Raw genomic sequence first — 10,433 nt, 5'->3', positions numbered from 1 at the left:
GCTACATGGTAGATGCATTTATATATGTCTCATGATTGTTTTTAGCCTAGCTGACTACTTTTTGCCTACGTTTTTATATTTCTGGACTTTGTTTCACTCTGCATATCATTGGATTTCTACGTCTTTTCACTATCAGGAGAGTATGTGTTTTTCCTTCTGTGTTTTTATTTTCTATTGTTCTTCATTTCTGTATTCTTCTGGCTGGGGCTTCATGCTGCTGGCCAGAAATTCTGCAGTTTTAGTATGCATAATCACCTGGGATTACTTAGAGAACATATTCCCATACTTCACTCACCAGAGATTTTCAGACTCGATGTCAAGAACAGCACCTGTGAATCTATATTGTGTAAAAGTTCTGGAGAAGTAGCTTGGTGCTTCCCACTTTTAAAATTATCACCAATTCAATACAGTTAGTATAAGGAAAGGACTCTGTGAGGAAGAGATTCTTCTGTTGTATTTTGTTGCAAATGGATGGAGTAGACAAATTAGAAAAACTGGAACCTATCATTACTATATTGGTGATCCTGAATTCCTCTCTGTGGTATGTTAGCACAAAGTGGCTAAAAGTCATTCTTGCCCAGGCTAGGTTTTTCTTTGGCTCAGATAGTCTTTTTCAGAACCATGGGTAGGAAATATGAGCACATAATGTAACTACAGAAGTAGACATGATCATCAAAAGATTAGTAGTAGCCATGGTCTAATTAGAGATGGATGTGGTTTTAAACCATATGTATAGGGCTTAGTGATATATTCCTACCTCCTTTTTTTCCTGTTTGTATTTAATATGAAGGCAATTTAATTATATGAACTCATCTCTGAGAAAAGTCAACTTGGTTTCACATGAATGGCTAATGCACAGCTTGAACCTTACTGGAAATTGTATATGCATGGAGAAACTGAAGATGAGTTGGTGATGGAGTGAATACTAAATGGATGCTGTCCAGACAGTCCTTTTATATGGTGATGTGACCTTGAACCAGATGCTTAGATTCTAAATTTATTCTTCTCTAGGGTGGAACCAATGGTACCAGTTCTGCTCATATCCCCCAGGTGCTGTTCCAGTGAGCTTATGTCAAAGTGCTTGAGCAATAGAAGAATCAAAATACTAAGGATGCTCATTCCACTGTCTTCAATCAATAAACACAATCTTCCAGGCCATTAATTTGCTTCTGACCTTTGTTTTTGTAACGTAGTCATTTAACGCTGTGCGCACAGCTCTCAGCGCTCTGCTGTGAGGCGAGTTTATGATAAGCACAGTCTGTGTGAACATTGTGTTTAAAGAGTGATAGTGACCATGCAGCACACTCTTGGCCAAACTGTGTTTCTGGTCCTTTTTTTTTTAAACTTTGAAAGCTATTTCTCCATAAAATTTCCAAGTAGAGCCTGTCTCAGAATCCCTTAGGACTGACGAGCTGCACAGTTACCCTCTCCAGTGTAGTCACTGGAAATGCTTTTGCTGGAGGCTATTACTTTCCATTAAACCACAACAGAAAACATTTCTATTTGAAAAGGCAGAAGGGCCCTTGCAGCCCTTGGAGAGGGGACATACGCTTAGAACAAGGTGGGCTGCGTTGGCTGTCAGTGCAGGAAAGTCTTCAAAGATGTTTCTAATCGTTATAGTGATGCATATTCTGTCACATTTGGCTTCCAAGATTTTTCTTTCTATTTTTTTAGCCTGTGAATTAAAATTAATTAATTAAATGTCCAACAGTGGTGAAGAGAATAGCTTCTACGTTAGCTAATAGGATTTACATCAGCTACTTAGAGGTGCTGTGACATTGGGCAAATTATTTAAATTCAATAACCATGTTTCCTCTTCTTTAAATTTACGGTAATGATCATATCTACCTGATAAGACTGGAAAAATTTTAAATGAAAGGACATTGAAATGGCAGAGCTCACTGACTGACAAGGTGAGTTTACCATCAACCCCTGCTAGAAATATCTAATGACAGTTTTATAGTCTCACCCTCCAAGAATTATCAGCAACACCTCCTTTACTCAGACCCTTGGTCCATGCACCCTAGAACCTGAGGTCTGACTGGCCCCATAGGATGTTTTGAGAGTAAATGTTGCTTGCTCTCTGTAATATCAATCATAGTGAATTACTGCTTTTGACCTAAACAGCTTTCTTCAATAATCCTGTTTAGCTATTCTTTGCAGCTTAGTCCATCTCTTGAGGTTACAAATTACATTAGTTTAATGTATAAAATAAAGTAGCACCTAATTTCCTTGAACTGAGAGAAACAGAAGTGTCATGTATAAATACATTTTTTTTCATAATTGGGAAATAATCTTTTAAATATTGGAAAAGAAATTAAAGTATGCTGGCTATAAGAAGTAGAAATATGACCAAACAGCTATAAATAAAGAGGATATTTGTTGCTCATCTAACTTGGAACAAAGTTTTTAGCACAGTGTAATCATGGCAGCAGTTCTGTTGCCTTAGAATTCTCGGTTCACCCCCCTCATCAGTATTCTGCCTTCGTCTTCAGGCTGGTGATCTCAGCAAAGTGCTCAGCAAAAACCTGCGCATGGGTCACCTTCATTTGCATCCAGCATTGATTGCTCCCCGTGGCTTTCTTCAAACAGCAATAAAGACATTTCACAGAACTCACTGAGAGAACAAGTCCTTCCTGGTGACTTTCTGGCCCAAACTGGCATAGGCCAATCACAAGGACAGGAGACTGTGACTGACTAAGACAACTCAGAACCAGCTTCTTGGGAACAAGCCAGCTCCCCTAACTGCAGTGCTACTAGGTATGCAGGATCCAAGTACCAAACTTTCATTTCAATATTCTCAATAAAAATATTTATAGTGTTTCCACTTTCTACATCCTTAAGTAAACATCACGGATCACAGTTTAGCCTTTGGGGGATGATGATATAGAGGTTATTATTCTGTGATAATCTCAGGAGTTACTATTTAGGTGGGTGGAACCATGCATTCTTTAACTAAATGGTTCCTGGTTCTTTCTGAGTTTTATGGCAGCTCTTCTGATTACTTGTCTCCTCAGTTGGGATGCAAACAGTAAGTTCTTGTGATAGACTGAAATCCCCTTCCCAATTTTACTTTTCTGGGAAATAACAGAACATCTCTTCATGGATCCCATTTAACTGACCCTGGGATTGATGGATCTATTTCCTACAAAGAGTAGCTTGTCTGATGCTCTCAGAATATTGAATACATATAGCTAGTGGCTCACGCTCCTGTACAACACCAGTGCAACTGTGCTCTCACTGCTTGAGTTGTATGCTAAGGCTCGGTTGTGTCTGTTCCCAAGCCCATTTATGTTAGTTGTATTTATGATTGTATTACATAAAAATGTGGAACTAATATATTAACATTGACTATACTTCAATTAATTTTTTTTAAATTTGAAATCTAAGAAAAGAAAAAACCAAGCTACCAATCAAATGACTTATTTCTGTGGCGTTAAAAAAAATCACTAAAACCGTTGTGGCTAAACTAACCATTGGAGAGACAACTGCAAAAGAGTGAAGAATAATTCCAAAATGTAGAAAGATTTTAAGTCATAAAACTTTGCAGCGATCTGTAAATTCTTGCTCTGCTTCAAAGAACTCTCAACTGCAAATCGTAGGGTACACATTATAATGTGATTCAGACAATGATGACAACTTCCAATTAACAGTTCTGTTCTCAAAGAAAAGGCCTTGGAATCAAAAGCTTGGTGAATGAATAAACAATGACATACTTTAAGTTAGACCCAAATGTTGGAAGTACATATCCTTTCATATAATCACTATCTTTAACCAGCTTCTTCTAATAACCAACCAATTTAGCATAAGGCAAGAAGGTTTTTATGGTCTATTGGAGGAAGAACTTGTAGGGTGTGTGCATGTGAGTGGCATGGGGTTGGGGAAGAATGCCAAGTCCCCATTCATAAGAGCAAGACCATGTCTAAAGATAATAAAATATCATGTAACTATATATTGTTTTGGACATTAGAATAACTACTCAAAAGAAAGAAGCTGAAGTGTTACAAGGCATTTATCTTTGGAAAGTGCTACATAAAGGGAACTGTTTTGTGTCTTGTATGCTTATTATTTCTGATGTTTTACTGGTGTGCACATTGTACTCTTGTAAATGTAAAAATATCAACTAGGAACATCAACTGGTCTTGATTTTGTTGGTGCAGCAGCCAGCTTCCAACATAGCTTCCAGTTCCCTTGCTTTCTGGTATTCACACCCCTCCCACATCCCACAAGGAATCCATGTTGATCTTTATGACCAACAGGATGCTACAGGCATGATGGTATGTCACTTCTGAGATGAGTTATAAAAGAGACTTGGCTTCTGTTGGTCTCTCTCTCTCTCTCTCTCTCTCTCTCTTTCCCTCTTTCTCTCTCTCTCCCTTCTCTCTTTTTTCTCTCTCTCTTGGATCACAGGCTCTGGGGAAAGCCGGCTGCCTTGGCATGAGAAGCCCTATGGGGAGGCCCATGTGGTGGGGAACTGAAGTGTCTCCTGCCAAATTCTTTAAATCCCATTCTTTATTTATAAACTTTAGAAAACAATGCCTTCCTTTTGCATTATTGTGGAGTTTAGATATAAAATTTATGAAGTTCAAAATAAGGAATAGACCTTCAATCATAGCTAGCCTTCTCAGTACTATTATTGATGTATTTATTAAACTTGCCAGTCATTCAGCTTGTAGGTAACAAATAGGTTTCCAGAACAGATTGGTCTGCATCTTAAACCCAGCACCTGTTTGATATACACTAGTGTAAACAGATGCCCATAGGAAATTAGGGTAAATTTTCTTCTTTTTTATTATACATTTGTGTGGATTACAGGAATGCACAGGATTTTTTAAATTAAAGCTTTAAATTTGAGATATTTGGAGATTGACATATTATTCTGAGAAGTAATAGAGATCTCATGTACCCTTTTTGCAGATTGTCCCAGGAGTTTGCAAAACTATGTGCAATATCACAGTCAGTCCACGGACATGGAGACAGCCAAGAAAAAGAGCACTTTCGTCACAAGAGTCTGTTGCTCTTTTATAGTGAAACCCACTTACCTTCCATTCCTACCCCTCCCTAACCTCAGGTAACCAATTTCTATAGGTTTGTCATTTCAAGAATGTTGCATGAATGGAATGATACAGGGTGTAACTTTGGGGGATTTTTTTTTTCACTGGCATTATTCTCTGAAGGCTCATCCAGGTTGTTGTGTATATCATAAGTTCATCCTTGTTTATTGCTGAGAACTATGGATGTACCACAGTTTGTTTAATAATTCAGCCATTGTAGCACATCTGAATTGTCGCTAGTTTTTTCTATTAAGAATAAAACTGCTACAAATGTTCATGTACACGCTTTTATGGGAAGAGGAATCTTCACTTCTCTGGAATAACTGCTCAAGAGATCAATTGCTAGGTCAGTGGTAGTTGCATGGTTAGTTTTATAAGAAACCGGCAAACAGTTTTCCCAAAGTAGCTGTACCATTTTACATTCCTACCAGTAATACGGGAGTGATTCAGTTTCTCTGCATCCCCACCAGCATTTGGTGCTGGCACTATATTTTAACTATTCTGATAGATTTGTGGTGGCATCTCATTGCCATTTTAATTTGCTTTTCCCTGATGGCTAATGATGTTGAATATCTTTTAATTTGCTTATTTGCCAAATATATATCTGTTTTGATGAAATGTCTATTTATGTCTTTTTTCCTTGTTCTAATTGTTCTGTTAGCTTTTTTAGTTGTGAGTGTTGAGTGTCCTTTGCCAGATACATGGTTTGCAAATATTTTCCCCCACTCTGTAGCTTATCTTTTCATCCTCTCAACAGTGTCTTTCACAGAACAGAAGTTTTAGTTTTGATAAAGCCCAATATATCAGTTTTCCCTTTTACAGATCATGCTTTTAGTGTCAAGTCTGAGACCTCTTTGCCTACCATTAGATCTTGAAGATTCTCTCTTATACTCATTACTTGTTTTCTAATATTTTATTGTATATTTAAGTCCACTGTCCATTTTGAATTAATATTTGTATACAGTATGATACTTAGGTTGAATAATACCTCTCCTTTGTGCTCTGGTGTCATTTGTTGAAAAGGCTGTTTATCCTCCATTGAATTGCTTTTATACCCTCATCAAATATCAGTTGGGTATATTATTGTAGGTCTATTTCTGCATTCTCTGTTATGTTGCATTGATCTATTTGTCTTTCCTTCTGCCAATACCACACAGTGTTGTTTACTATAGTTATAGAGTAAGTCTTAAAATTGGGTTGACTGATTCTTCCCATTTTATTCTTCTTTTTAAAAACTGTTTTAGCCATTCTAGCTCCTCTGCCTTTTATGGAAGTTTTAGAATAATCTTGTTTGTATCTATGAAAAAGCTTGCTTGGATTTTGAGAAGTATGGCATTAAGATCACATATCAATTTATAGACAACTGGCTTCCTTTTGGTGTTTATTTTCCAATCCGTGAACACAATATATCTCTCCATTTATTAAGATTCTCTTTAATTTCTTTCAGTTATATGAGCCCTGTGCAGGTTTTGTTAGATTTATACCTACATATTTCGTTTCTTGAGTAACTGCAAATGGTTTTGTATTTTTAATTTCACTGTGTGTGTATTCATTGCTACTATATAGAAACACAATTGATTTTTTAATATTTATCTTATATCCTATGACCTTGCTGAATATACCTTTTAGTTCTTGGAATATTTTGGTAGATGCTTTAGGATGTGCTACATATATAATTACATCACATGCAAATACATTTTTCTAGTTTCCTTTATGATACATAAATTTGTTATTTCCTTTTCTTGCCTTATTGCACTTCTAGAACTTCCAGCTCTATGTTAAATTAGAGTTGAATTAAAGTAGATGTTTCTGGCTTATTGTTGATCTTAGAGGAAAATATCTAGTCACCACTAAATATGAGGTTAACTGGAGGTTTTTTAGGTATATTTTATTCAGATAAGGAAGCTCCCCTCTATTCCTGTTGTTTCTGGAGAGTTTTTATCATGAACTAGGTATTGAATTTTGTCAGATGCTTATCTGATGTTGCTTCTTTAAAATCCTTGCCTTGACTGATTCTGCCATCTCTGCCATCTTCATGTCAGCAAAGTTTATTTATTTATTTATTTATTTATTTATTTATTTATTTATTTTCATTTGGTTTGAGCTCTTCCTGGTTCTTGGTTTAATAAGTGGTTTTCAAATAAAATGTGGACAATTTTATATTGTGCTATATGACTCTGGATCTTATTTAAACCTTCTGCTTTTGCTGGCTTGCACTGATACCCATTCTGCAGGAGAGGAAGGAAAGCTACTACCAGGTGGAGGTGAGAGTTGAGGTTCTCCTCTTAGCCTCTGTTGAGGATTTCCGAGGTGGACATCCCATGTTATTGCCGGGTGGGATGGAAGCTCGAGCTCTGCATGCAGTTCCTACGGACCATGCAGCGGGGGCAGCCTCATTACTGCTGGGTGATGCTGGCAGTCTGTACTCTCCACAGGCTTCCTGTGACACCACACCTCAACAGGGAAGGTTGGGTGGGGCGGGATGTCCAGGCTCCTCTGTGGTGTCCACTGATATTGCGAGGCTAGATGGAACTCATTACTGGTTGGTGAGGATGAAAGTCCTAGCTCTCAACTTGGCCTTACCTGATCCCACTCTGTCAAGGGTAAACAGACTCATGAAGGTAGAAACCTAGGCTTCCCACTGGACCTTAGTTAGCATGGGTTGGGTGGAGCTACAGTTTTTTCCTGTGGTGCTTCAATGGATAAAATAGACCAGTTATTGTCTAAAAGTTTTCTGGCTTCCTAGTATGCCCCTTTCTTCACCTTTCTATTAGAAAGCAGGCTTTGTAGGCTTTTTTAATCTGTGTCTATTGCTTCCAGGTTGACCACTTCTTCAGTTCCAAGTGTGAGATATATGAGAAAAAAGAAAACCCAATGAAGTACCCACTATATTATTCCTCTCATCCCCAGTCCTGATAAATCTGCCTTCTTTCTACATCTAAGAATTGACTTCAGTCTGTTTTATAGATAATGTCTGGGATTTTTAGCTTTATTTAGGTGAGAAGAAAAGGAAAAGCTATGTCTACTCTATCTTCGCAGAAGTGGAGCAGTGCTTTCCTGAGCAGTGTTTTCAATTTTTGTTGCTACTCCCAGATCTAGATTATTCACCTGGGCCCACCCACTGAGCTCTAGGCAGGTGAGTTCACCTTTCTAAATGTTTTCACCTGGACATCCCATAAGAAACCTAAATTCAACAGGAATATATGTGCTTCCTTCCCTGTTCCTCAATATCCCTTCTTTCATTCTATCCTAGTTATTATCAACATATGGTCATCCAAACCAGAAGCCAGAAGCTATTCTTACTTGCCTTTCTTTTCCTTACCTGCCATGTCTTAGCCATCCAAATATTTAACTCTCACCTGCCTTTCTTACCCATTGCCTCTGTAAATGTCTTCTTATTCAGGCTGCAGTAACACTTAAAATTTAAAATGTCCAAAAATGAACAATCCTTCTCTTCTTATGTTCTAATCATGCTTAAAATTAAGTTAATGCCATCCTCACCTTCCTATTCCCTATAACAAAAAATTTATTGTATTTTTTACTCACATTTTCCCTGTATCCAATAGTTCTATATTTTATCAATTCTATGGTGCTGACATTTCTCCCATCAGCATGAGCCTGTCTATTTCCACCATCACAGTCCAGTTCCTAAATATTGGTGGAATATATTTTATGTCCAGGTCTTCATCCCCTCTCATCTATATTATTGCAGTTGCCCCCTAATTCATCTCTCCTTGTCCAGTCTATGACAATCTTTCATGTTCACGTCTGGTAGATTTTTCTGAAGCACAGTTTCTTGACTTGGCTGACCTGTTTCAAAATTTCCAATGACTCTCTATTGCAAGTAGAATTGTGTCTGGGGGTTTTAGCTCAATGTTGAAAATCCTCCACACTCACCTCTTTTCTTCCGAGTTTCTTCTCTTGAGTTGTGTATATTTCTCTTTCCCGGACCTGGTAGGCCCCCTGTAGCAACTCCAGGCAGGTTATGAATGATCGGTTCAGCCTGTACCACTGCTTTAACTCCACAGCAGCACAGATCATGTCATTTGGCTTATTACTCCTGGCCTTCACAGCATGAGATGTGAGGTGAAGAAGAGAGAAAATATAACAAAGCAAAGATGAGTGATGTGAGAAGATAGAGATTAAAAAAAATTAACTCCGTGTTGAAGTGATCCTCGTGTAAACACGAGTGCTTCACAGTTATTCTCCACAGGCAGAGGAGGGAAGGCCAGGCTCACAGTGCGCCATGCCTACGACTTCAAAGATAGGAACACATCAGTTGGCAATAAATATTTATAAAATGAGACTTAGGTATTTAGACCATTAGCCTGCCACATACTCCTTCCACAAAATGAAATACGAAGCTTAAATCATGATCAAGACAGGCAGAACAAATAACAGAGGACCTAAAATAGGCTTGGATAAATGTTCAGGTTTACTATAAAATATGAATCTAGGCACACAAGCATTATAGACAAAACCAGATTTTTCAAGTGGAAACAAGTGTTTTTCATTCATTTCCCTTTGTTTCTACTGTATTTTTTATGAAAGGAAAAATTTTTCTCTCCACTCATAGTATCTTTTGTTTTATCACACTTCATCATATCCAATGTGACTTGATATTCCGGCCTTGTCAGGTCATATTATCCATTTGTTAAAATAGAGGAAAGAGGCACTTGAGGCTGGTTTCATGCAAACCAAATTTTCAAACTTTGTTTAAAGTCTGTGCTAAGTGAGTCACAGCTAAGTCTCCAATAGTAGGGTCTTTCTCCACTGATTTTCCTAGAAGTTCATCTATCACAACCATGAACTACTGAGCTTCAGGAGCGAACCCTGGCTCCAGTGTTAATAGAAGGGGTTGGATGACATTCAGAGCTTATTCCAAATGCTGGCCTTTGTGAACTCCCTGCTGATTAAAAGCATAATGTCCCATTCTCTTTCCTCTGAGACAGTGGGAAGCAAAGAGCTAATGAAACAAACCAATTAAGCTAAGCAGTAAAGAGCAGCTGATGTAGCTAAGAAGTTTAACATACTATCTCTTCCAAATGAAAGGAATTCCTTCCAGGACCTTGGGGTGTCTACCTTAGAGGCATGACTGCCCTGGGGGATGGTGCCCCAGCCCGGGCTGCTGCCCAAACCCTATCATGTAGGTTAGGACTTCTATGCATAAGGGTGTGGAATAAACCACTGTAAGCTCCAGAGTTATGGGACAGGGTTTGGAAAAGCAAGTGTAGTAGAACTCCGTGATGTTAAGACTGAATTTCACCTAGAAGAACTGGAACAAGTTATTTGAGATTTCTGGCCCAGAAAATGGGAATGACATTGGTTTCTCTGTTTTTGTGAGGAGTACTTGAGGAGGCTGTCTGCATACTTAGAATG

The sequence above is a fragment of the Manis javanica genome, chromosome 6, assembly GCF_040802235.1.
Source record: "Manis javanica isolate MJ-LG chromosome 6, MJ_LKY, whole genome shotgun sequence".
NCBI classification, from domain to species: domain Eukaryota; kingdom Metazoa; phylum Chordata; class Mammalia; order Pholidota; family Manidae; genus Manis; species Manis javanica.
This window is presented reverse-complemented; position numbering follows the sequence as displayed.